The sequence below is a fragment of the Mustela erminea genome, chromosome 1 (assembly GCF_009829155.1).
Source record: "Mustela erminea isolate mMusErm1 chromosome 1, mMusErm1.Pri, whole genome shotgun sequence".
Classification (NCBI taxonomy): domain Eukaryota; kingdom Metazoa; phylum Chordata; class Mammalia; order Carnivora; family Mustelidae; genus Mustela; species Mustela erminea.
The window spans coordinates 29645874-29673276 of NC_045614.1; the positions used below are offsets into that span (position 1 = coordinate 29645874).

General features: G+C 40.0%; 1 pseudogene; it reads left to right on the top strand.

Annotated features, from left to right (window-relative positions):
- The first annotated feature begins 8357 nt into the window (after positions 1-8357).
- The window catches only part of LOC116600612, a 32205-nt pseudogene continuing 13159 nt past the window's right edge, over positions 8358-27403 (top strand).

Here is a 27403-nt window from a genome sequence, read left to right on the forward strand (position 1 = left end):
ATACAGTTGATGGTATTGTGATAGCGTTGTATAGTGACACATGGTAGCTACATTTGTGAGCCAAGCATAAGGTCTAGACTTGTCAAATCACAATGTTGTACACCTGAAACTAATGTAACATTGTGTGTCAGCTAGACTTCAATTTTTTTAAAAAAATGTACATGTTGTCATAGCTTTGAAAAGTGAAGACAGCCAGACATTCCACTCCTGGAATGTATCCAGGACTAAAAATTAAGTCCGTGGAAAATTCATCTTGGTTCCTTTGTACTCATAACACTTACACTGGGTGATGTATCAACTAGAATTAGGTTTAGCTATATAAAACAGGAACCTTCCCAAGTAACACTGCCTTAAAGGAAAACAAGCTTATTTCTCTCTCTTTCTCTCTCACGTAGGAGACTTCTCACATAGGAGGAAGCCATCTGAGTTCTAGTCTAGCAGTTCCAAAAAGTCATCCAGGTCCAGGCTCCTCCCATCCATCCTCAATGAGATGCCTAGAAGGCAGCCCCACCCTCCCTCTTCTGACAGAACAGTTAGATCTCTGCACCAAGATCCTCACTCCAGCAGCTCCAGGCTGGAAAGGGCAAGCAAGAGCACACCCCCCACTTTCAATAGAATTCCTAGAGTCCCATGAGACACTTTTGTTTATATCTCATTAACCAGAACTTACTCATATGGGCATGCCCAGCTGCAAAGGACACTGGAAGTCTTGCCCAGCTGGATATCAAGGTCCTGTCACTAAAAAGAAGGGAAGAACAGACATTGGGGAGGAAAGAAGTACCCTCTACTACAGGTATTCAGAATAAGAAAGCACCAATGGTTTGTCATTCTAAGAATTCCATGATCTGACTCAGCTCATATTTGTAACTTTCTCGTGTTTCTTTAATTCCCTCAAGCAGGACTACTCAGCACTTTTTATGCCTTCCCATGCTGGCTGTACCACTGGAGTCCCAGTCCCCAGGTAACTATGTATCCGCCTCCCATACGAGTTCCTCTGTGGTTCTTTTCTCAGTCCTCACCTTCCTCTGAAAGCTCATAGCACTGAATTTGTGCCTTTGTCCAATTTAATAGGGAGGAAAAAATCATGTACTTTTCAACTGCCAGACATTGCATTAGGAATGCAAATGTGAATTTAAAAAAAGGACCCAGCCCTCAAAAAATGTATCATAATCAATTGATAAATGTTTCTTAAATAATGAATGACTAATCTGCTTCAAAGTCTCACATCCAACTTTGGTTACATATAGTTTTTATAATCATGTGTGTAACAAAGGATGAAGCATGGCTCATGTATACCTAATTCAATACAATTTTGCTTTCATCTCCTAGGTGCTTGGCATTATGTTTTCCCATGACCCCTTCAGCCTTCATTCACACATATATTTAATAACTACTAAGTGCCCAACATTGTGCAAGGCAATGGGCATAAAAAGAAAAACCTGATCCCTTCATTTGGGGACTTGGGGAAGAGACAGACAAATAAATACATTATTACAATACAATACTGTGAGATAATAGAGAATATATATATATATATATATATATATATATACAGAATATATATTTTTGAAGAATATATATATATATAAGTCTCTGCCCCTGGTTCCTGGCACAGAGCTCCTAAATGCTTGTAATTTCTTGGGTAATAAGAGCATCTTTGGTTCTAATGAGGTGACTCTGGGTGGGGCTCTTGGATGGAGCTGGTCACCAGAAAGACACAAGTCATGAATAGAAGCTTAGAATTTTCAGTCCTGCCCCCATCCTTCTCCCAGAGGGGCTGCAAATGGAGTTAATGATCTATCATGCCCATGTGATGAAGCTCTCAGATAAGTCCAAATACTGCAGGGGTTCAGAGAACTTCCAGGTAGATGAACACATCCACATACAGGGAGGGTGATGCCCTCTAACTCCAGGGAGATGGAAGTGTGCAGTACGGTATTGTCAACCTTGCTGAGACCTTGATTTTTTAGACTTCTGAACTCCTGGAATGCGAGAAAATAAACTTGTTGTTTAAGCCACCCAATATGTGGTAATTCATTATGGCAGCTCTAGAAAACTAATTCAAGATTTAAAGAAATGTTAAGGAAACCACATCGACAAGACTGAGTGACTATGAGGGAAGATTTCGTGGTTTCTGGTTGGGCCAACTGGGCAGATGGAGCTTTGAAATAAAAGCTTTTTCTCTCCACCCAAGAAAGGACGGAAGCGGGAGGGGGAAAATGTTGCAGCTATAGACAAGTGGCTTTGGAGTTGCCTAAGGGCCACGGAGGTGACAGCTCTGGGATGAAGATTAGACGCAGCAGCCCTTGAAACTATTAGAGTGGATCTTGCCTACAAGTTGAACCTTTCACATGTGAGGTGATTTGGGAATATTCTACAACAGTATGCACTAAACTGCTACAACGTGGAGCATAACTATTTCGAGAAGCTTGACTTCAGGGAAATTAATGTTAATGTGGAAAAAATGGTCCACGTTTCTATAGTAATGAGCAGGGTTGTTTCATTTTTATTATTAATTGGCACAGACCTACATTAGCCTCTGACCAAGCAGGCTGTACCAACTCTGAGATCAGTTTTCATCATCCATGTGGTTGGTTACAGAACGTTAGATCCAGGAGGACACATGGTGTCCAGCATCCCCCATTACAGATGGAAAAGCAGAGACGTCAAGGAGAATGACTTGCCCAGGGTCAGGAAGAGGACCAGGTGAGATCCCAGCACAGGCTTGCCTTCATCCTGAAACTCACATAATAAAGTAAATCATGAAAAACCTCATCTGAAGGAAAACAAGGTGTAATTGGATCTATAAAAGTCGAATGATGAAGAAAATGAACAGATGAAAATATTGTCAGGCTCCAGAGCCAGAAAGACCTCATTTCAAATCCAAATAACCATCCAGGCATATCACTAAGTATGCTTTTGATTTTTTTTTTTTTAATCTCAACAGTGAGAAAATTATTGGTTGGCATAATTGAAAAAGTCCAGCATCAGGGAGGGGTTTGAATGTGGTTTGAGCAGGGCTCCAATTTGTTTCCACTGCCTTCTAGGTTCCCCTCTGCCTTTAGCGGCTTCACCCTCAACTTGTTTCCCACAGTAGCGACGTGGGTCCACCTCACGCCCGGAGCACACAGAATCTGCATGCTGGTATGCAAAGGGCAGGGAACAGGGAGAGATCTGCCATGGTTCCCACAACAGGGGGCATATGATCTGCAGAGAATTTTAAAATAACAATAAAACCTACACAAGTGGTTCTATTATTATCATCACAAAGCAGTGGCAACATGAAACCAGGTCAGTGATCAAATGCTTCTCCCAGCTAGGTTTACCGCAACCACACCCAATGCCTGGCCTGTCAGTACATCTGTGCTCCAGAATTTCCAATGAAAATTCCGACAACCACACAGATTAGACTGGATTAAGACAAGTACTTGCACTTAAACTAATAATCCTGGCCCAAAGGAGCTTGGAATGTGCTGATTAAGTCACTGGCTGATTCCCAAGGCAGGATCAGCTTTCCCAAATGCCTGGAGCTTCCCAGTTGGTTTGGAATGGATGAGATGGGGAAAGATCAATCACACCTGTGACCTCGGGCAAGTTACTTGGCCTAAATCTCAGATATATGCTAGATACAGTCCTAGAAGCTCTACATATATGTAAATTCCAACAGCAGGAGGTAGCTAATCTGATTATCCCTACTATCAATCAGTAGCCTAACAGAAAACAAATAGCACACTCAAGTTAAAGCCCTTGAAGGAAGGCTTATTTGCAAAGAAGCTCTTTTTAAAGGTGTAGGTTGGGTGTAGGGAATCACTAGGGAGCCTGCAGAGAGATCTAAGAATACAGCAGCTCAACTGTCACTACCCTCAGGCCTACAAGGACAAGGGGAGATGGTTTCAGCAACCAGAGAGAAGCCATGACATTTGGCTAAGAGCACAAGGCAAATTCCCAGGAAAGGAAGTGGGAAATAAAAACCCCACCCTTGTTCTCCTTCTCCCAGCTATGGCAGGGACTCCTGTTGGCCAGTCCCAACAGAAAGCATAGGGTGCCATAGCGTGCTGATGGCATTCATACAGCTAGCCTCTTGGAGCAGAAATTGGAGTAGAAAGTATTTGGATTTGGGGGGACAGATTTGGAAGGACAGAGAGAAGATATCTAACACACTCCATTTTATGGACAGGGAAACTAAGATTTGGAGAGGTTAAGTCATTCATCTGATCCAGAGCATATACTCTTTCTTTTTTAAAAATTTTTGTTTATTTGTCAGACAGAGCACAAGTAGGGGGAGCAGCAGAGGAAGAGGAAGGAAGCAGGATCCCCGCTGAACAAGGAGCCTGATGTGGGGCTCAATCCCAGGAACCTGCATGACCCAAGCCAGCAGCAGACACTTAAAGGAGCCACCAGGCATCCCAAACATAAACTCTTTTTATTCCTTTTTCTTTTCTCCCCCTCCCCCACCGGCTTTACTGAGGTCTAATTGCCAAATCGGAGTATATACTTTTATACTGTACAGTCTTTCAGAGCAAGTAAAACTGAAGGTGGAGGGCCAGATACATAATATATGCTTCACAGATGTTATTTTTCCACTTCATTTTAGTCTCCGCTGGCAAAGAGAAACCACTGATAAAATCAGAATGTCCAGATCCTTCCCAGGCAGGAGCTCCCCCCAGCAAATGAACTAAGGCTCCCTCCCAGGGAGTGGGCCCATCTTGCAATCCACACTGTGCGGAAGCGCCCCAGAGACCACAATATAAATGTAAAAGACATGCTGCTTTTCCTCTCTGCATTTCTAAACTAACTCGAATCACTGACTATACACGAAAATAAATCAAAATGTGAGAGTCTGTGAACAGTATCCATTCAAGGTGCAATTGATTTGTTACACAATGCACACCATAACCAGAGCCACACAGACTAAGTAAACAGGATGTCTGACTATATGCACATTCTCCAGCAAGCAGTGCCTGCATGGCCCCTCTTCCCAAAAAAATCAAAGTGTCCGACTGGCTTCCTCTTAATCCAATTCACACTTGCCTCATTCTTGTAGGAAAGGTATTATTTATCATTCCAGTGTCACCAGTGGGCTCAGAAGGGTGACATGATTTACCTATTGTCAAACGAGTTTTCATAACAGCCAAACTCCATTTGACACATTCCTTTCAGCAAACCAAATATGCTGTCGGTCCATACCTTGAATGTGTCAAAATAATTTGCAAGCTACACCCACATCCCCATTCCGTTTGATAGACTTGGGTTAGTCATTTGGAAGAGTTGCTAAGGAGATTATTCAGTAAAGAGGAATGCCAGAAAATCAGAGCTGCGGGGGCTTCGCCTCACTTGGTTGAGGCTGATAATTAATTACAATACTGCAGTGTACAAGAGCTGATGGTGGGCAGGGTGTGGCTGCTAGTCCCCAGGTTCCCATATCTCTTCAAATGCTCACAAGCACCCAATGAGGGGGTACTTCTGTCTCTGCTGTTTAACAGAGGAGCAATATGAGTCTGGAGAGATTGTCACTGGCCTGGAGGCAGGGTCAGCTTCTTGAGCATACAACTTTAGAAAGGACTAATACTCAGCTCAAAGCTCTACTGTTGCCATCTTGAAATCCTTATCAACTTCTGAACAATGGGACCTGCATTTGCATCCTGCACTGGGCCCTGCAAATAATGGAGCAAGCCCTGCCTGGAGTCGGGACTAGGCACTGGACTAGGCAGAGGGGGTCAACAAGAAGGTCAAGTGCCTGCTTTCATGGAACTGCCATCCCACCAAGGTTGAGAAAGACAGCAATAAAGGGAACAGCAAGATAACTAGAGATCATGACGAATGCTGTGAAGAAAGTAAACTGAGGAATGGGATCAAGTGAATGTGGGTGGGCAGGGCGCCACCTTATACAGGGTGATCCCCTCCAAATAGGTGACACTTACTAAGGTGTGAGGCTGAGGAAGAGCCAGCCCAGCAGGAGAGGAGCCAGGAAGAGACCGAAGTCCCTCAGCTGTATGATGGGGCTGAAGCATAGCAAGAGGCCAGGTGCAAGGTATAGTTGGGAATCAGAAAGAACCCAGATCTCATGGGACCTTTTATTTATTTATTTATTTTTAAGATTTTATTTATTTGTCAGAGAAAGAAAGGGAGAGAGAGCGAGCACAGGCAGACAGAATGGCAGGCAGAGGCAGAGGGAGAAGCAGGCTCCCTGCGGAGCAAGGAGTCTGATGTGGGACTCGATCCCAGGACACTGGGATCATGACCTGAGCCGAAGGCAGCTGCTTAACCAACTGAGCCACCCAGGCGTCCCTCACAGGGCCTTTTAGGCCAAGGGTGAAAGCTTGGATGGGAGGCCAAGGACTCACACTAAGATAGCACCAGAAGTGCCGCTAAAGCATATTTAAGATTACTCAGATTATTAGGTGGAAAATGGGGGTGAGAGGAGGACAAGGGGCAGAGGAGCAAATCCCAGCTACAGTGCCACCACCCAGCACAGCGTCCAAAAGGACCAGCCGGCTAGAATGTGAGGATTGCATAAAGGCGTCCAGAGAGTCTACACATGTAATAACAACATACGTAGGTACATCTATATGGTACTATGTGTGTATAAATATTTCTAAATAAAATGAAAAAAATTCAATATGCACAAATATATCATATTGCAAATTTATATCTGATGTGTTACTTTGTGCTGGGTTAGTGCATTTTTGTATAGAAACTCAAGAGAAATTCCTTTGCCATCTTTGCTTATTTGAATAGTCTCCTAGGATTGCATGACGAGATGATTAACAACACCATCACCATTTAAAACTATTATTAAGCACATCCTAAAACTACACAACCAGATCAAAATAAATGGGATTCTGGGCCCATAGAAAACAGTAATTATCCCAGATCCACAATTTCACATTTGGTGTTCCCCAGCTTGTCACTTGCATAGCTTTAAAGAACATAGCATGCTACATATTTAAAGACATATTTGGGTTTTGTACTCTTAAAGACTGATTTGTCTATTCCATGTCCACTCAGCAAATGATAATAAAGAGAATACTGACAAACAAGGTGGATTCCCTGTCCTAAAGCTTCACACATATTTACTTATGAAATCTGACAAGGTCAGAAAAACCCCCCATCCCTTTCACAGGTGAGACAACTACGTTTCACAGAATTAGTAACTCCTCCTGTGAAGGACATAATAATAAGTCATGCAGCTATTTGCTGTCAGGGTTAGGATAAACACCCAGAAAGAAGTCCTGCTGCTGTGCCATGCTCTCAACTAGAGATTGGCAGCCTGAGTTGGTAAACTATAGCCCATGGGCCAAATCTGGTCCTTTGCCTGGTTTTGTTTGTTTTTTAAGATTTTATTTATTTGCCAGAGAGAGAACAAGCAAGGGGAGCAGCAGGCAGAGGGGAGAAGAAGGACCCCTCCCTCACCCTCCCCCAACCCCCAAGAAAGGAGCCTGATGCGGGACTCCATCCCAGAATCCTGAGCCAAAGGCAGATGCTTAACTGACTGAGCCACCCAGGCGCCCCCTTTTGCCTGATTTTGTAAATAGTGTTTTATGGAAAGTTACTGGAACAGCCAAAACCATGTTGTCTACATCTACTTCGGCTATAACAGCTGAGCTGAATAGTTGTGACAGAGATTGTATGGCCCATAAAGCCTAAAATACTTATTACCTGGTCCTTTCTGGAAAACATGTGCTGATCCCTGCTTTAAACCACATAGAAAACTTATTGTCTATGTGGCAGCCACTGTTTCAGGCATTCAGGGATAGAGAGCACGTAGAATTAATGAAGTTCCTGTTTTCATGGTACTTATAATTATGTGATGGGTTGTGCAAGATTTTGTGTATGTGTGTACACAGAGGAGCCATGTTCTGCTGCTAAAAATTTTGACCATCAAAAGTTAGATGATCCCTTACATCTCATTTCTTTGTTTAAAACAACAACAACAAAAATCTGGTAGTACCAGAGCCTTGGGTGTCTTAAAATTACTTAGGAAGAAAAAGCAATTGATATGATTCTAGGGACTTCTGTCACAAGCAAGTTACAAGGAGTGTGGGCTCTGACCCAGCAGGGTAATTCTCATGTATAAAATACACCTGCCTATTAGAATTGTACAGCTGGTTTGTTCTTGACAAGTATGCCAATAAAAAGATAATTAATAGAAACAAAGATTGCTAAAATTGATAAACATTTATATAACCAAATCTGAGCTTGCAACCGAAAAGGAAAGCTGGCAAATACTGCAGGAATTAAACTACTTTTGAATCAAAGCTCTACCTGCAGTATTTATTTTTCCCTCACGCCCTCAGTAGTCTCTATTAAGAATTTGTGATTGTGAATGTTACCACGGCAACCTGTTTAAAGGGGCTGCAAAGAGATGCACCTCAGGCTTCCCTATAGCTGACACTCGCCAGTGATGCTCATCTTTGACTAGAGGGGTGGAGTACAGACTCATGATATAACCAGCATCCTAACTGAGGGACTCGGGTGGGTTTTTTTTTTTTTTTTTGGTCGTGTTATCAGATAATTAAGATTCATTGAATTCCTAATATGAGCTGAATCCAGGTAAGATTTCACATTTGTAATCAAAATGTGAAAATCCCTCAATAGAGAATAGTTTGCTGATCATATTATCATAATTGTGGATTGAGTGATAGATGACATTAACAGTCTAAACACAGATTTTCTTCTCTTTTTAAAAATTCACTCTTAATTCTAACTTGTGGCCTTCCTTCGTGAATTTTAAAGCCACTAATTTGGGATTTGTGATTCAAATTCAATCAAAATGTATTGAGTTCTTAGCAGGTGCCTTCACATGCATCTTTCATTTAATTCTCTAACTACACAACTATTCTTGGAAGTAGATATTATCTCATCTATTTTGTAGATGAGTAAACAGAAGCTCAGAGAGGTTAACTAACTTGCCCAAGGTTACCCAGTGAGAAAAGGGAAGAGCTGACAAATATTAATCTACTGATGACATTGCCAGGTCCATGCTAATGTCTATCATTGCTTAGCAATATTTTCTTCATAGATTGTTGATGATGTATGGGGGGGGATGGATATAAATGAAGCCATTATTTTCACATCTCTAACATCTCTATTCAAATCCCTAACATGTTTGATGATGACAAATAACTTATCAAAATAGTTTAGAGGATTTTCTAGAAAATACTTGACTTATAGTTGAACTTACTGAATAACCTTGAAAGAAATTGTTCCAGATATTCTCCTTTTGTTCCTCCAGACCCATCTGTCATCATTGTTCACCCTATTCTATGCTCCGGGAGGCCTTGGCAGACCAAATATCCCTTTCCTTCTGGCTTCCTTCTGGGTTCAGTCAATGGGCAGCCCCATGGAAGATCAGAGGACAGAAAGAAACCAGGGTATTTATTTCCTTGATGCCCTTCCCACGTGTTGACAGTGCTGCATTACTCAAGCAAATGCCAAGTTCCAGGTCACCTTATCATAAAGCTGTAGCTCTCACCAGGTTTCTGTAGAAACTCCCTCTTTTTCTGTCTTCAGGCATAAAGGGTGAACTTTCTCCCACTGCTACACTTGGGATGCTTCACCATTCCTTCTTAGTTTCCTTTAAGCCAGCCATGATCTTCACCAACAGTCCCTTTACTGACTGCTCTTAGATCCTGGTTCTTGAAAAGAGAGCTTAGATTACAGGTTTGAGACCTTCCTCCTTCCTAATACAAGAATTAATGCTATAAATTTTCCTCTCAGCACTGCTTTTTCTATGTCCCATAAATTCAACATGAAGTCTTACATTGAGTGCAATGTTCTCTTTTTAAAAAAGATTTTATTTATTTATTTGAGAGAGAGCAAGGGAAGGGAGGGGCAGAGGAAGAGGGAGAAGCAGGCTGCCCCCTGAGTAGGAAGCCCAGTCGATGCAGGGCTCCATACCAGTGGGACCTGAGCTGAAGGCAGACACATAACTGCTTAACTGATTGAGCCACCCAGGTACCCCTGTTTTTTCTTTTAAATTTCCCTTGTGACTTCCCTTCTGGCCCATGGATTAGTTAGAAGTATGTTGTTCAGTCTTCAAGTGTTGGGAGATTTTTCTTTTATCTTTCTGATATTGATATCTAGTCTGATTCCTTTGTGGTTGAAGAACATGCTCTGTATGGTTCCAGTTCTAAATTTGTTAAGTTTGTTGTATGGCCCAACATGTGGCTTATGTTGGCATATGTACCATGGGCACTCACGAAGTGTGTATTCTGTTCTTGTCAGGTGGTGTGTTCTAGGAATGTCGTTTTGGTTCTGGTGGTCGGTGGTTTTGAGTTCTTCTATATCCTTACTGATTTTCTGTGTAGCTCATCCCCCCATTAACCTTTCAGGTGTAATTGTGGGTTTGTCCACTTCATCTTTCAGCTCTACCATTTTTTGTTTCCTGCATCTTGGAGCTCTGTGTGTGGCACCTCGGTGACAGCCTGGTGAGGTTGGGGCTCAGCTCCTCATACCATCGGTGGAGACGGAGATAAGGGTAGGGCAATAATTTTTTCTTTACAGCTATTGCTTTCTAAACGTTTTCAGTCTTGTTAGGTTACCCTTTTCCTGGTCCTTTGGTTAAAGAAAGCAGGTTTTTTCTGGGACTCATTTGATCTGTCTCAGTGGTCTGGAACTGCCGGTTTCTTCAGCATGGTCTGGGACATATGAGTTAAAAAAGAAAACCCATGTCGTTATTTGGGTCCTGAGGTCCCTAGCCAGTCTGCCTTCTGGCCACCTTTCATAGTCTTCTGATATTTGTTTTAAATTTATAATATGCTATAGTATAATAATAATTATATAATATAGAATTTATATTTATAATATACATCATATAATATTATATTACATTACATTATGTCTAGGGCTTTTACTTAGAATAGAAATAGGATAAAATATGTTATTCCATCTTCCCAGAAGCAGAAGTCTTCATGTCAGGAACTTTGAAAAAAAATTAATACAAACAACTAGCTACAAAAGGTTAGATGAGCTGAAAAGCTAAATAGAGAACAGTGAAGCCACCCCAAGATTTGCAATATCAAAAAACAACTATTACTCTAGAACAGGTGGCACAAAGAGAGTACATGGTGTTACTGGAGCCCAAAAGCTGGAGCTACTCAATGGGATATTGGACCAAAGAGGGAAGGGGTATCCCAGAGACAGCAGGAACCGTGCAGGAGATATAGCCAGTAGCTATATCTCCACCACAGGTAGAAAGAGAGAAAGGAAAATACATTGGCTTATCCCCTCCTCCTTCCCTCCAGTCCCCTTCCAGTGCCTCTCAGTGGCCAAACTCAGCCAGAAGCCACTTGTCAGGGAAGTTGGGGAAATATCATTTACAGGGGTCATAAATCTGGACACCGAACAGAGCAGAGGGAAGGATGGAGCAGATCTGAAGGGGAGCAGGTACATGACTGGTACAAGGATGAATAGCTATTTCAGAAGTGCCTTGGATTTGGAGCTGAGAATCCCTAAAAGAAGGATGGGATAATGGCAAGAAAAAAGTAAGTGTGTCAGAGGCCACAGGAAAATATCATTATTGGGTGGCTCAGCATGTGCTGGGGAAGGAAGATGACCGGCATACCCAAAACATCCAGATAATTTCCTGAAAATCCATTCACTTTCCTCTAGCTATCACCACCTAGCCTGAAAGATAACAACCCCCCAATATTTATTCTTGTGATTCTGCTATCTTTAGACTCCAGTGTTCTGATAACTGAGAGGAAAATAGCTCTAGAGGAATTAGGTGTGTCTCCTTCAGTGATGGTTTTTTTTCATGATGCTTTTTTTTCATTTGTTATGGAAGCAACTGCATGTACAGTAGTTTTTATGCACCTAGGTGATCTGAGTAGAAATTAGTTATGCTACCACTTTCTGATGGGTATATGAAATTATAAAGATTTATAAAATTTATAAGATTTATAAAAATGCTCTGTTTGAACAGGAAAAGGTCAACATTGCTATGAACAGATGTTCAATATCTCATGGGTAGTCTCATGGGTAGATCCATCCATGGAGAAAATCAACAGGCTTCAGATGGACAACTACCACTGTACCAATGATACTAATTTGGTGGCAACTCATGTGCAATTTCTTGGAAAGAGTCTAGGATAAATTTAATTCAGCAGTATCAGTGACATTAATAACAGAGAATGATGAATGGAAGAATTTCAGTCAAGTATTTTTTAAAAAACATTTTATTTATTTGAGAGAGAGAGAGAGAATGAGAGAGAGGAGTGAGCATGAGAGGGGAGAAATCAGAAGGGGAAGGAGACTCCCTGCTGAGCAAGGAGCCAGATGCAGGACTCTATCTCGGGATTCCAGGATCATGACCTGAGCTGAAGGCAGCTGCTTAACCCACTGAGCCACCCAGGTGCCCCTAGCCAAGTATTTTAAAGAATGCTTTCAAAGAATCCATTTTAATGAACAACTACTATATTCATCGAAATTCTTACCCTTTTATTATATTTGGAAAATATATATGTATTTCTAAATCTAGGAGATTAAATCAACATTTTTATAAAAATATTGTATAACTCAGAGTTGTTAGGATACTTCTCTCAGTGGTGTAGAGGGGTTAGTTGGTTAGATAGTATATGAAGGAATCTATGTACTGGACAAATAAGCTATGTCTCTTCTCACAAGTAAGTAACCGTTTCAATTAAAGGTTTTCTCCTAATTAGTAGAACAAACTACAGCTGACTTTAGGGGTGTTGGAAGCCCAGTACAATAAATTATCCTTTGACTGTCATTCAAAGCAAAGAAAGAGCTACACGTTAGGCAGAGGGAGAAAAAGCACCATATGCATGGTTTATTAATAATGTACAGGAATGGCCAGCATAGTACTTGAATGAGATGGAGGTGACAAAAGTCAATTAAAATCTTGAGACAGTTTTTGAGATTTGGAATATTAATTAGAGAAAGCAACAGCAGAATACTGGCATAACCAGGCACACATTTGAAATCTTATTTGTAGTTCAAGAAGCCCATTTTCTAAAGCACACTTGAGAGACTGAAAGATGCATCCAGAAAAGAAGCAATTAAACTCATTCAGAGCTGGAAGACGTTAGGTCAACTCGGCACACGTAGTACAAAAGGATAGGGTGGTCATCAGGACGCTCCAGGAAAACTACCAGCACTGCTAGTTCTGTGGGACTCTTTAGTGGTTTTTGTTATAGGTTGTTTTTGGTTTTTTGGGTTTTTTGTTCTTATCAAAGGACACTTTAAAAATACAAATACGAAAAAGTCAGTTACCAGCGTGTAGTGTAGCAAACTATTATGAATAGCTTCTTTCAACCGTAAGTGAAAGAAAGGCCATTTCTGCTCTGGTTAAGCCAATCATATCTGTCTACAATGGAATTAGAGATGCCACAGACTGGGTAGCTTGGCTTTATTTCTGTGACAGAATGTCTACTCTGCAAAAATAAAAATAACTAACATCTTTGAGAACCTTCTTGTATACCTAGCCCTGCTGTAAGATCCTAAATGCTTCAGGCTCTCCAGAATATAAGCAACAGGAAGACAGGAAAACTTCCTTGTTTTGTTTTGCCCCATGCCTGGCACATAGTAGGTACTTGATAAATACATTATCAATGCATGGTGTTTCTCAATGAGTAATTTTTTTAAAAAGATTGTATTTACTTATTTAAGAGAGAGAGCGTGCACATGCAAGCAAGTGGGGGGAGGGGGAGCAGAGGGGAGGGAGAGGGAGAGAGAATCTGAAGCAGACTCTATGCTCTGCATAGAGACTGACACGGGGCTCTATCTCACAACCACAAGATCATGCCCTGAACCAAAACCAAGAGTTGGATGCTTAACCAACTGTGATACCTGTAATACCCAGGCACCCCTCAATGAAATGGGTAATTTTTCTCTGTATGTATTACTTTTGTAATCTGAAAAAAATCAATTGTTTTTTTTATCTTCTCTTGGTGGACATGCCCTTGGGCAAAGTCCCTCTCCTTGAGGCTTGGCTGGATAATCACTTACTTGTAATAAAGAACTAATGGAATACCACTTCTGAGATTATGTTACAACATGACTTGGATTTCCCACTTATATTCTAGCTCTCTCACTTGCTCTTTCTGATGGAGGCTGGCTGTTATGTTGTGAGCTGTCCTGTGAAAGGGTACAGGTGGCCAAGCACTGAGGAGAACTCTGGCCATCTTCAGATGAGGAACTGAGGCCCTTAGTCCAATGTCCCATGAGCAACTGGATCCTGCCACCAAATATATGAGTGAGGCTGAAAGCAGATTTCTCCAGCCTTACTTGACTCTATAGATGACTATGCTCAGCCTTGGCTATGTAATCTTGTGAGAGACCCTGACTCCTCTCCCAATCCATACCTGGATTCCTGACATATAGAAACTATGAGATAAAAAGTACTTGTTGTTTTGAGCTAAGTTTGTGTAATTTATACATGGCTATAAATAGTTAATATTTCTTTCAAGACATATCTCCAAAGGAAAAGGAAACAAAAGCAAAAATGAACTTTTGGGACTTCATCAAGATCAAAACCTTCTGCACAGCCAAGGAAACAGTCAACAAAACAAATAGGCAACCCATGGAATGGGAGAAAATATTCACAAATGACACTACAGACAAAGGGCTGATATCCAAGATCTATAAAGAACTCCTCAAACTCAACACCCAAAAAACAGATAATCACGTAAAAAATGGGCAGAAGACATGAACAGACACTCCTCCAAAGAAGTAGCTAACAGACACATAAAAAAATGTTCATCATCATTAGACATCAGGGAGATTCAAATCAAAACCACATTGAGATACCACCTTATACCAGTCAGAATGGCCAAAATCAACAAGACAGTAAACAACAAGTGTTGGAGAGGATGTGGAGAAAGGGGAACCCTCTTACACTGTTGGTGGGAATGCAAGTTGGTACAGCCACTTAGGAAAACAGTGTGGAGATTCCTGAAGAAATTTAAAATAGAGCTACCCTATGACCCTGCAACTGCACTACTGGGCTTCTACCCCAAAGATACAGATGTAGTGAACAGAAGGGCCATGTGTACCCTAATGTTCGTAACAGCAGTGGCCATAGTTGCCAAACTGTGGAAAGAGCTAACATGTACTTCAAAAACAAATAGATAAAGAAGATATGGTCCATATACACAATGGAGTATTACGCCTCCATCAGAAAGGATGAATACCCAACATTGTATCACATGGACAGGACTGGAGGAGATATGCTGAGTGAAATAAGTCAAGCAGAGAGAGTCAATTATCATATGGTTTCACTTACTTGTGGAGCATAAGCAATAACATGGAGGACATTGGGTAAAGGAGAGGAGAAGTGAGTTGGGGGAAATTGGAGGGGGAGACAAACCATGAGAGACTGTGGATTCTGAGAAACAAACTGAGGATTTTGGAGGGGAGGGGGATGGAGGTTGGGAGGGCCTGATGGTGGGCATTAAGGAAGGCATGTATTGCATGGCATACTGGGTGTGGTGCATAAACAATGAATCTTGGAACACTGAAAAAATAAAATAAAATTTAAATAATTAAAAAAATAAAGTATGCAATTAAAGGAAAAAATAAATAGCCAATACACAAGTCTACAGGAAAAAATGGTCTTTTTAAAGTTGGGTTTTGGGTGTGGTTTTTTTTAAAGATTTTATTTATTTGAGAGAGAGAGAGCAAGCAGGAAGAGAAACAGAGGGAGAGGGTTAAGCAGACTCTATGCTGATCATGGAGTCCAATGTAGGGCCCAATCCTGGGACCCTGAGATTATGAGCTGAGCTGAAATCAAGATTTGGTCGTTTAACCTACCGAGCCATCTAGGGACCCCAGTGGCTTTTGTTGTTGTTGTTGTTTTGGGGGTTTTTTTTTGGTAACAACATTCTAATTTTCTACTTTCAGCTCTTTATGAAATGAGCTACTATTTCTCAAAAATTGGCTTTACTTTGGCAATGTGGTAACAGCTACTCCTTCCATGACCAAAATATGGAGGCACTATTACAATCGAAAATTTATTTTCCCATTCTAATATGCTACCCTAGTATACTCACAAAAGGGGCTTTAAACCATTCCTAGAAAATTATAATCAAGTCCAAATTCTAAAAATAGTTTAAAAATGCATTACATTTATTCAACACTACATTGCACATATCATAATAATACTAAGTGTGAAAATTATCTTCAGACACCTTCCTATTAAAGTGAAAATGGGCTCTATCTGGTTCTATCTATGGTATAATGACATCTGTCTGTTTCATTCCTTATAGGCAGACAACAGCTGTACAAAGGAGTCCCAAGGAGTCACACCATTTCACCATTCCATTCTAAATACGGTATCCCCCCTTACCTGTGAGGGATACTTTCTAAGACAGTCAGTGGATGCCTGAAACTGTGGATAGTACCAAACCCTCTATAGAGTTGGCCCTTGAACAACATGGGTTTGAACTGCATAAATCCACTTATATGCAAGTTGTTTTTTTGATATAGCACAGTACTGTAAGCATATTTTTTCTCCCATATGATTTTCATTACAGTTTATTTTCTCTAGCTTCCTTTATTTTTAAGAATACAGTATATAGTAGATATCACCTCAAAATATGTGTTAATCAACTGTTTATCAATTAGGGCTTCCAGTCTAACAGTAGCCTAGTAGTTAAGGTTTTTTAAAGATTTTATTTATTTATTTATTTATTTGAGAATGAATGAGAGAGAGTGTGGGTGGGGGAAGCAGACAGAGCTGGATAAGCAGACCCCAAACTGAGTGTAGAGCCCAAGAAGAGGCTCAATCTTATGACCCTGAGATTATGGCCTGAAACAAAATCAAGAATCAGATGCTTAACTGACAGAGCCACCCAGGCTCCCCACTATTAGTTAAGTTTGGGGAAAGTTAAAAGTTTAGGCAGATTTTCAACTGTACGGGGGGCTGATGCCCCTAACCCCATGTTGTTCAAGGGTCACTGTATATTGTTTTTTCCCCCTATATGAACATATGTACCTATGATACAGTTTAATTTATAAATCAGGCACAGTAGGTTAACAATAATAATAAAATAAAACAATTATAGCAATATCCTGTACTAAAAGTTATGTGAATGTGGTCTCCCTCTCTCAAAATATTTTATTGGAATGTACTCACCCTTGTGATGATGTGAGATGATAAAATGCCAACGTGATAAAGTGAAGTGAACTACACAGGCCTTGTGACCTAGTGTTAGTCTACTACTGACCGTCAGTCAGTAAGTCAGAAAGGAGATCACCTGCTTCTGGACCGTGGCTGACAGCAGAATAATTAAAACCATAGAAAGCAAAACCCAGATAAGGGAGGATTACCATATTGATAACACCCTGTTTTCTGGACCCCAAGTTCTAATGCTTCCTATACATTATAGCTTACTTTTGTACTACCAATGTTATAAACCTTACATTTTATAAGATACATCTAATACTTTAATGGAACCAAAGAAATTTAAGCTTTGACACTGGAAGGCTCTTAGAGTGCCAAACACACTGAATCCATCTTCGGTCTGCACCTCGTTCATGCCCACGCAATGAACTGTCAGGCTTATGTGCTCCAGACCCCAGTGGAGGTTAATGTATATCCTAACTGGAATGTGGGAAGGCTTGTTCTGATCTTCCGTAAGTGTCATGCAGAGGGCTCCACTTTAGATAACTACCTGTGACCGTACCACCATGCCCCTCACTCCACAAAAGCCGGGGATTAAGGTCTGGACTGGGCAAAGAATGAGGGTAGAAAACACCACTGAATCATCTGTCAGCCTGATCCCCTTTGTCAGTAAGTTATCCTAAAAAAACTCTGTGTAAATGGTATGAAGTGCCTTGCTTTGTTTTTTCTGTCTCAAAATACCTGCTCAGAAGAATACTTTACTGAACCTCTTCTACCTTCTAACACAAGGATCTTAGAGTTAACATTACGAATAGCAAGTATTATTCTACTTAATTAAAATAAGCCTCTTAGCATGGAGCTTTACCAAAGCCCTTTTACTTGTCTCCTCAGACTGGAGGTATGCTGTTTCATCACTGACAAGTACCTGGAATATGGTAGAAACTCAGAACTTTATGCTTAATGAATCCATATGTGAACTTCACCCTCCTTCATTCATTCAAAAGTACTTCACCATAGTGCTAGCCCTCAAGGCCTGATGGGAAAAGGAAGGAAATACACAAATAATCAAGATATAACATAGTAATAATAATTACTTTGAGAAGTGTTCAAAATGACATTGAGGATTTATTAAAAATACACAAATCCCTGGACCCCAGCCTTCATTTTATTTTATTTTTTAAATATTTTATTTATTTATTTCACAGAAAGAGATCACAAGTAAGTAAAGAGGCAGGCAGAGAAAGAGGCGAAAATAGGCTCCCTGCCGGGCAGAGAGCCCCATGTGGGACTCGATCCCAGGACCCTGAGATCATGACCTGAGCCGAAGGCAGAGGCTTAACCCACTGAGCCACCCAGGTGCCCCCATTTTAATGTTTAACTTAGAATGTGTGGGGTGTTATAGTCAATCATTTTCCATAAAGGGTCAAAGAGTAAATGTTTTTGGCTTTGCCAGCCATACAAATTCCGCTGTAACTACTCAACTCCACAACTGCAGTGTAGACAACACATAAATGAATGGATGTGGCCATGTTCCATTAACGCATTATATATGGACACTAAATTTCAACTTTGTATCATTTTCTCAAGGAATAAAATATTATTCTTTTAATTGTTTTCAACCATTTAAAAATATAATAACCATTCTTAGCTTGTGGACTATACAAAAACAGGGAGCCAGTCAGATTCGGCCTGTGGGTTATACTTTGCCAAAAGATGGCAGAGAGGAAAGAGTACAGACTCTGGAATTATCCTGACCTCACTTGATTCCAGCTTTGCTCTTTACTAGGTTGTAACCTGGGGAACTACTTACCCATGTGAGCATGCTTCTCCACCTGAGTGATGAGTACCTTCAGGAATACCTACTTCATCCTTGAGGTGGCAAGAAACTGGATGAGAGACAAAGAGAGGGAGAGGGAGGGAGAGAGAGAGGCTAAAAAGGCCTGAATGCTAAAACAACAACTGTGCTACTTGAACTATCACAGTAAACATGTTTTCTTTTTACATGCCAATCAGGGAACTAATTTGGACATGGGATTTAATTAAATGCAGTTGGATGCATCACTAATATACTCCTTTTTCTTCATCATATTCTTTTACACAGTAGTCATTTCTTCTTGACATTTGTTATTGTAATATGATGAGACCTCACCATAACGTGTCATGGAGTGCACCAGGCAGCATCTTTTATTTTTATATGACTAGGTTTTAATGGGATTTTACAATTTAGCTCTAGGATGTCTAGCCTGCCAAATCATTCAGCAAATGCTAAGGAAATTGTCTTAACTAGCACACCGCAAGTAAATGGTTCAATTTAATACATCATAAAAATAATTTTTTAAAAAACGAAAATAAAATGGGTAGGAAAAAATCATTTTGGAGAAAATCCTAGATTTCTCTTCAAATAAGATTTTAAGGAACAAAGTTTACCTTTTATTTCTTCCATTTAAAAAGGGACAGGCATTATAGCTACTCTGATCATGATTCCTCCTCCTTCCCCTCAAAAAGACACACTCATTGTTTAATCACATTACTTTGCACTGTGCCTGACAAGTGGTCAGTCCTCCAAACTCATTTCAACAATCTGTCCCTGACAAAGGGGAGTCTTACAGGAATAATGCCTTAACCAGAGACAATGAATGTTCTAATAATAGAATATTATGCATTAGACTAGAAGCAAATGGATAGTGGTGAGAGTGGTAAGGCAGTAGAGTTTTAGACAAAAAATAAGCCCATCCTTGTGATATGTGGGATCCAAGAAAAAAAATACAAATGGAGACCACATAGCACGTTGAAATATATAGAAGTTATAAATCAGCCTATCTCCCAGCTAGCAACTCACCCATGGCTCTGTAGCCCAATGTCTAGGAATAGTCTTCCACCCTGGATGTTAAAACAGCATGGGAATACTGGGTAGGACAGGGTAAAAGGTAGACCTGAACTTAGGGCCAAGCCTTCTGAGGGGTGATGGGACTAAAAAATTATTTGGATTCATGATCAAGTTCAGCTAGGTTTCAGGATAAACATACAAAAAGCTATTTTTATTTCTAGGCACTAGCAATGATCAATCCAAAACCAAAATTCAGAAAATAATTCCATTCCTAGTAACATCAAAAAGAATAAAATACTTAGGCATAACTTTTTAAAATTTAAATACAATTAGCCAACACAGAGTACATCATTAGTTTCAGATGTAGAGTTCAGTAATCCGTCAGTTGCATTAAGAGAGTGTTCATCACATCCACACGTGCCCTCTTTAATGCCTGTCACCTACTCCCTTCCCTCTAGCAATCCTCAGTTTGTTTCCCAGAGTTAAGATTATCTCTCATGGTTCGTCTCCCTCTCTGATTTCTTCCCATTTAGTTTTCCCTCCTTTCCCCTATGATCCTCTGTGCTATTTCTTATATTCCACATATGAGCGAAACCATATGATAATTGTCTTTCTCTGACTGACTTATGTTACTCAGCAGAGTACCCTCCAGTTCCACCCATATCGATGTAAATGGTTAAGATTTCATCCTATTTGATGGCTGAGTAATATTCCATTGTATATAAATACCACATCTTCTTTATCCATTCATCTGTCAGTAGGCATCTGGGCTCCCTCCACAGTCTGGCTACAGTGTACATTGCTGCTATAAACACTGGAGTGTAGGTGCCTCTTCAGATCACTACACATCTATATCTTTAAGGTAAATACCTAGTAGTGCAATTGCTGGGTTGTTGGGTAGCTCTATTTTTAACTTCCTGAGGAACCTCCATACTTTATCCATAGTGGCTATACCAGCTTGAGTTCCCACCAATAACGTAAGAGAGTTTTCTTTCTCTGCATCCTCGCCAACACCTGTTGTTTCCAGAGTTGTTAATATTTACCATTCTGACTGATGTGGGGTGGTATCTCTTTGTGGTACTGATTTTTATTTCCCTGATGTCAAGTGACGTTCAGCCCTTTTTCATTTGTCTGTTGGCAATCTGTATGTCTTCTTTGGAGAAATGTGTGTTTATGTCTTTTGCCCATTTCTTGACTGGACTGTTTGTTTTTTAAGTGTTGAATTTGCTAAGTTCTTTATATTCTTGCTTTTTAACTGATATGTCATTTGCAAATATTTACTCCATTTCTTAGGGTGACTTTTAGTTTCGTTACCTATTTCCTTTGCTGTGCAAAAGCTTTTTATCTTGATGAAGTCCCAATAGTTCATTTTTGCTTTTGTTTCCCTTGTCTTTGCAGATGTGTCCAGCAAGAAGTTGCTGCAGCTGAGGTCAAAGGGGTTGCTGCCTGTGCTCTTCCCTAGGATTTGGATGGATTCCAGTCTCACATTTAGGTCTTTCATCTATTTTTAATTTATCTTTGTGTATAGTGTAAGGCAATGGTCCAGTTTCATTCTTCTGCATGTGGCTGTCCCAACACAATTTGTTGAAGAGGCTGTCTTTTTTCCATCGGATATTCTTTCCTGCTTTGTCAAAGATTAGTTGACCGTAGAGTTGAGGGTCCATTTCTGGGTTCTCCGTTCTGTCCCACTGATCTGTGTGTCTGTTTTTGTGCCAGTACCATACTGTCTTGATGATTACAGCTTTGTAATAGAGCTTGAAGTCTGGCATTGTGATGCCATCAGCTTTGCTTTTCTTTTTCAACATTCCCCTGGCTCTTCAGGGTCTTTTGTGGTTCCATACAAATTTTAGGATTATTTGTTTCAGCTCTGTGAAAAAAGTTGGTGATATTTTCACAGGGATTGCAATGAATGTGATTGCTCTGTAGCATAGACACTTTAACAATATTTATTCTTTCAATCCATGACCATGAAATGTTTTTCCATTTCTTTGTGTCTACCTCAATTTCACTCATAAGTGTTTTGTACTTTTAGACTACAGGTCCTTAGGCGCCTGGGTGGCTCAGGGAGTTAAAGCCTCTGCCTTTGGCTCAGGTCATGGTCTCAGGGTCCTGGGAGCGAGTCCCGCGTCAGGTTCTCTGCTCGGCAGAGAGCCTGCTTCCTCCTCTCTCCTCTCTCTCTCTCTGCCTACTTGTGATCTCTGTCTGTCAAATAAACAAATAAAATCTTTTAGACTACAGGTCCTTTACCTCTATGGTTAGGTTTATTCCAAGTTATCTTATGCAAATGATTTCTGCACATCGATTTTATATCCTGCCACATTTCTGAATTCCTATATGAGTTCTAGCAATTTTGGGGTGGAATCTTTTGGGTTTTCCACATACAGTATCATGTCATCCGCAAATAGTGAGAGTTTTACTTCTTCTGTGCCAATTCAGATGCCTTTTATTTCTTTTTGTTGTCTGATTGCTGAGGCTAGGACTTCTGGTACTATGTTGAACAACAGTGGTGACAGGGAACATCCCTCCCATGTCCTGACCTGGGGAAAAGCTCTCAGTTTTTCCCCAGTGAGAATGAGATTTGGTGTGGGCTTTTCATAGATTCCTTTTATGATAATGAGGGATGTTCCCTCTATTACTACACTGTGGATAGTTTTAATCAGGAAAGGATGCTGTATTTTGTTAAATGCTTTTTCTATATCAGTTGAAAGGGTCATATGGTTCTTGTCCTTTCTTATATTAATGTGATATATAATATTGATTGATTTATGGGTGTTGAACCACTCTTACAGCACAGGAATTAATCCTACTTAGTTGTGGTGAATAATCCTTTTAATGTACTATTGGATCCTATTGGTTAGTATGTTGGTGAGAATTTTGGTATCAGTGTTCATCAGGAATACTGATCTGTAATTCTCCTTTTTGATGGGGTCTTTGTCTGGTTTTGGGATCAAGGTGGTGTTGGCCTCATAAAGTGAATTTGGAAGTTTTCCTTCCATTTCTTTCTTTCTTTCTTTCTTTCTTTCTTTCTTTCTTTTTTTTTCAAAACAGCTTCAGAAAAATAGGTATTAATTCTTCTTTAAATGTCTGGTAGAAATCCCCTGGGAATATATCCAAGCTTGGACTCTTTGTTGGGAGATTTTTGATTACTGCTTCAGTTTCATTTCTGGTTACGTGTCTGTTCAGGTTTTCTATTTCTTCCTATTCATTTTCTGATAGTTTATATGTTTCTGGGAATGCATCCATTTCTTCCAGACTGCCTGTTTCTTGGCATGTAGTTGGTTATAATATGTTCTTATAATTGCTTGTATTTCCTTGGTGTTGGTCATTTTCTCCCCTCTTTCATTCATGACTTTATTAATTTGGGTCCTTTCTCTTTTCTTTTTGATAAATCTGGCTAGGGGTTTATTAATCTTACTAATTCTTTCAAAGAACAAGCTACTAGTTTTGTTGATCTGTTCTATTATTCTTTTGGTTTCCATTTCATTGACTTCTGCACAGATTTTACTAATTCCTGTTTCCCACTTGGTTGAGGCTTTATTTGTTGTTCTTTCTCCAACTACTTTAGGTGTATGGTTGGGTTTTGTATTTGAGGCTTTTCTTATTTCTTGAGAAAGGTTTGTGTTGCTATGCACTTCCCTCTTGGGACCACCCTTGCTGCATTCCAAAGGTTCTGAAATCTTGTGTTTTCATTTTCATTTGTTTCCATGAACTTTTTAAAATTCTTCTTTAATTTCCTGGTTAAGCCATTCATTTTTTAGTGGGATGCTCTTTAACCTCCAAGTATTTGAATTACTTCCAAATTTCTTCTTGTGATTGAGTTCAAATTTCAAAGCATTGTGGTACAAATATGCAGGGAATAATTCCAATCTTTTGGTACCCATTGAGACCTGATTTGTGACCCAGTATGTGATCTATACTGGAGAATGTTCCATGTGCACTAGAGAAGAATGTATATTCTATAGCTTTAGGATGGAATGTTCCATATATACCTGTGAAGTCCATCTGATCCAGTGTGTCACTCAAAGCCTTGGGCATAACTTTAAGAAAATAAATGGAAAATGTATACTCTGAAAACTATAAAAACATTTTTTTTTAATTAAAGAAAACCTAGGGGCACGTGGGTGGCTCAGTGGGTTAAAGCCTCTGCCTTTGGCTCAGGTCATGATTCCAGCGTCCCAGGATCGAGCCCCATGTCAGGCTCTCTGCTCAGTGGGGAGCCTGCTTCCCCCACCCCTCTCTGCCTGCCTCTCTGCCTACTTGTGATCTCTGTCAAGTAAATAAATAAAATATTTAAAAAGAAAGAAAGAAAACCTAAATAAATGGAAAGACATCCCCTGTTCAGATTAGAAGACTTAATATTGTTAAGATGGCAATACTTCCCAAATCAATCAATCAATAGATTCAACACTATCCATGTCAAAATTTCAGCTGGTGACAAATTGATCCTACAATTTACATAGTAATGGAAGGGATCCAGAATAGCCAAAAAAAAAAAAAAAAAACCTTGAAAAAAGAAGAGCCAAGTTAGAAGACTCATACTTCTTAATTTAAAACACACACACACACACACACACACACACACACACACACACACACACAGCTATGGTAATCAGTAGTCAAGGCAATGTGTGTATATCTATAAGGGTAGATAGATAAATAAAATAGAATTTAAAAATCTAGAAGCATAACCTCACATTTATGGTCAATTGATTTTCCACAAAAGTGCCAAGACAATTTAATGAGGGAAATAGTATTTTTTTCAACAAATGGTGTTGGGATATTCACAAACAAAAGAAGAGGTTTGATCTCTACCACATAGAAAATTTGATTCAAAGGGAATTATAGACCTAAACTTAAGAGATAAAATTTTAAAACTCATAAAAGTTAGGAGTAAATATTGCATTAGGCACAACCTTCTTAGATACAATACCAACAGCACAAATGACAAAATAAAAATAGATAAATCAGACTTCATAAAAAATTAAGACCTTTTGTGCTTCAAAGGATGCCTTCAACAACAACAACAAAAAAGACAACCCACAGAATGGGAGAAAATATCTGCAAATCATACATCTGGTAAGGGACTTGTATCCAGACTATACAGAGAACCCTCACAACTCAAGTGTAAAAAAGACAAATAACCCAATTTTAAAATGGACCAAGAACTGGAATAGACATTTCTCCAAAGAAGGTATACAAATGGCCAATAAATACATGAACAAATGCTCAGCATCCTAACTCATTAGGGAAATGTAAATCATAGTCCTAATGAGATTCCACTTTACACCCACTAAAACAGCTATAACAAAAAAAATAAATAAAAAGATAAAACAAACAAAAAAACATGACAAAAATGTGTGTTGGCAAAGATGAGGAGAAAAGCAGAGCCCTCATCCATTTCTAGTGTGAATGTGAAATGGTGCAGCCACTTTAGAAAAATAGTTTGGCATTTCTTCAAAAAGTTAAAAACATGAGCAGGGAATGCTCTTCCATCTTTTTGTGTCTTCTTCAATTTCTTTCATGAGTGTTCTGTAGTTCCTCAAGTACGGGTGGTGAGCCTGGTGGTGGGTATTAAGGAGGGCACGTATTGCATGGAGCACTAGGTGTGGTGCATAAACAATGAGTTTTGGAACACTGAAAAAATAAAATAAAAGAAGTTTAAAACACTAATTTATTATATTGCCTAGCAAAATGCACATTTAGGTAGCCAAAAGAAGTGAAAATACATGCCCACACAAAAACTTGTATATGAGTGTTCACAGCAACATTATTCCTAGTAGCCACTAAGTGGAAACAAAGCAAATGTCCATGAACTGATGAATGGACAATGTAATATTTGACAATAAAAAGGAGTGAAGCACTAGTACATGCTACAACACAGATGAACCTTGAAAACATTGTGCTAGGTGAAAGAAGTCAGCCACAAAATACCACATATGATATGATTCCATTTATATGAAATGTCTGGAATAGGCAAATCTGTAGGGACAGAAATGAGAATACTGACAGCCAAAGGCTGAGGATGTTGGGAAGAAATGGGGAATAACTGCTAATAGGTGTGGGTTTCTTTTTGAAACATTTTTTAAATGTTCTAAAATTCATTGTGGCGGGACGGCCGGGTGGCTCAGTTGGTTGGGCCGCTGCCTTCGGCTCAGGTCATGATCCCAGGGTCCTGGGATCGAGTTCCACATTGGGCTCCTTGCTCGGTGGGGAGCCTGCTTCTCTCTCTCTGCCTCTGCCTGCTTCTCTGCCTGCTTGTGTGTACTCTCTCTCTCTCTGGCAAATAAATAAAATCTTTAAAAAAAATTCATTGTGGTGATGGCTGTATACTAAAAACCATTGGATTGTACACATTAAATGAATTGTGTGACATGTGAATATATCTCCAAAAGCTGTCTTAAAGACCTCTAAAACTACAGCACCCAATTATTTGAGTAACTGAGTCTGTCTAGACACCACCTTAGGGTGACCCAACTTGAAACAAAAGCACAAAGGCTGTGGCTTTCTCTTCCTATCCCCCACCCCCATACGCCCCGATACGTGCAAGCCCTCAGTCCCATATTCTCAAGCTGTGAGATCCCAAATAAGCTCAAAGGCCATTCTTCTTTAGTTGTTGATCACTCTCAACTGTTTACTCAATTTTCTTACAAGAGTAAAAAGAAAAATAATCTTCAGACTTGGATATTTGTCACATGTAGGGTCCTTTAAAACTTGGGTTCTTCTTATCTGTGTCTAAGGGCAGAATGAGAAGAAATTTTTAGGAGGCCCACCAAAGCACATGGAGAAAATCACTGGAAGCTAGTGGACCCCTAGTTACTTCTCGTTAGCCCTTTAGTTCTCTTGAGAGAACATGAAAAACCTGTCAGTGTCCTCCTTCTTTTTTTTCTTTTTTAAAGACTTTATTTATTTATTTGACAGACAGAGATCACAAGCAGGCAGAGAGGCAGGCAGAGAGAGGAAGGGAAGCAGGCTCCCTGCAGAGCAGAGGCTTTAACCCACTGAGACACCCAGGCGCCCCTCCTCCTCCTGATTGAAGGCTGAGCATTGCCAGGTTAGATTAGTTGCCTTGACTCCCACACTACTCATGGGTGAAGATTGAGAGGGTTTGTTTAAATGTATTTTAACTTAAATCCTAAGACAACCTAAATGGTCTAGGATGAGAACTGGCAAACCTTTTCCTCAAGGGACAGATATTAAGTATCTCAGGCTTGTTGGCCATACATTTATATAGTCTATGACTGCTTTCAAGCAACAACACAACTTAGATAAATGGGTAGGGCTGTGTTCTAATGAAACTTTATTTATAAAATCAGGTAAGGGGCCCACAAGCCTAGTTTGCCACTCCCTGGTCTACGGAAGCCCTGTACTACCTTAAAACCAAGACTTCTGATGTGACAGACCACACAGCTGAGAGATAATCTGTCTCTAACTTTCATGGTATTTTTGTCCTCACCTCTCTAAAGTGGATCCAGGCTTTATATCCCAAAGAA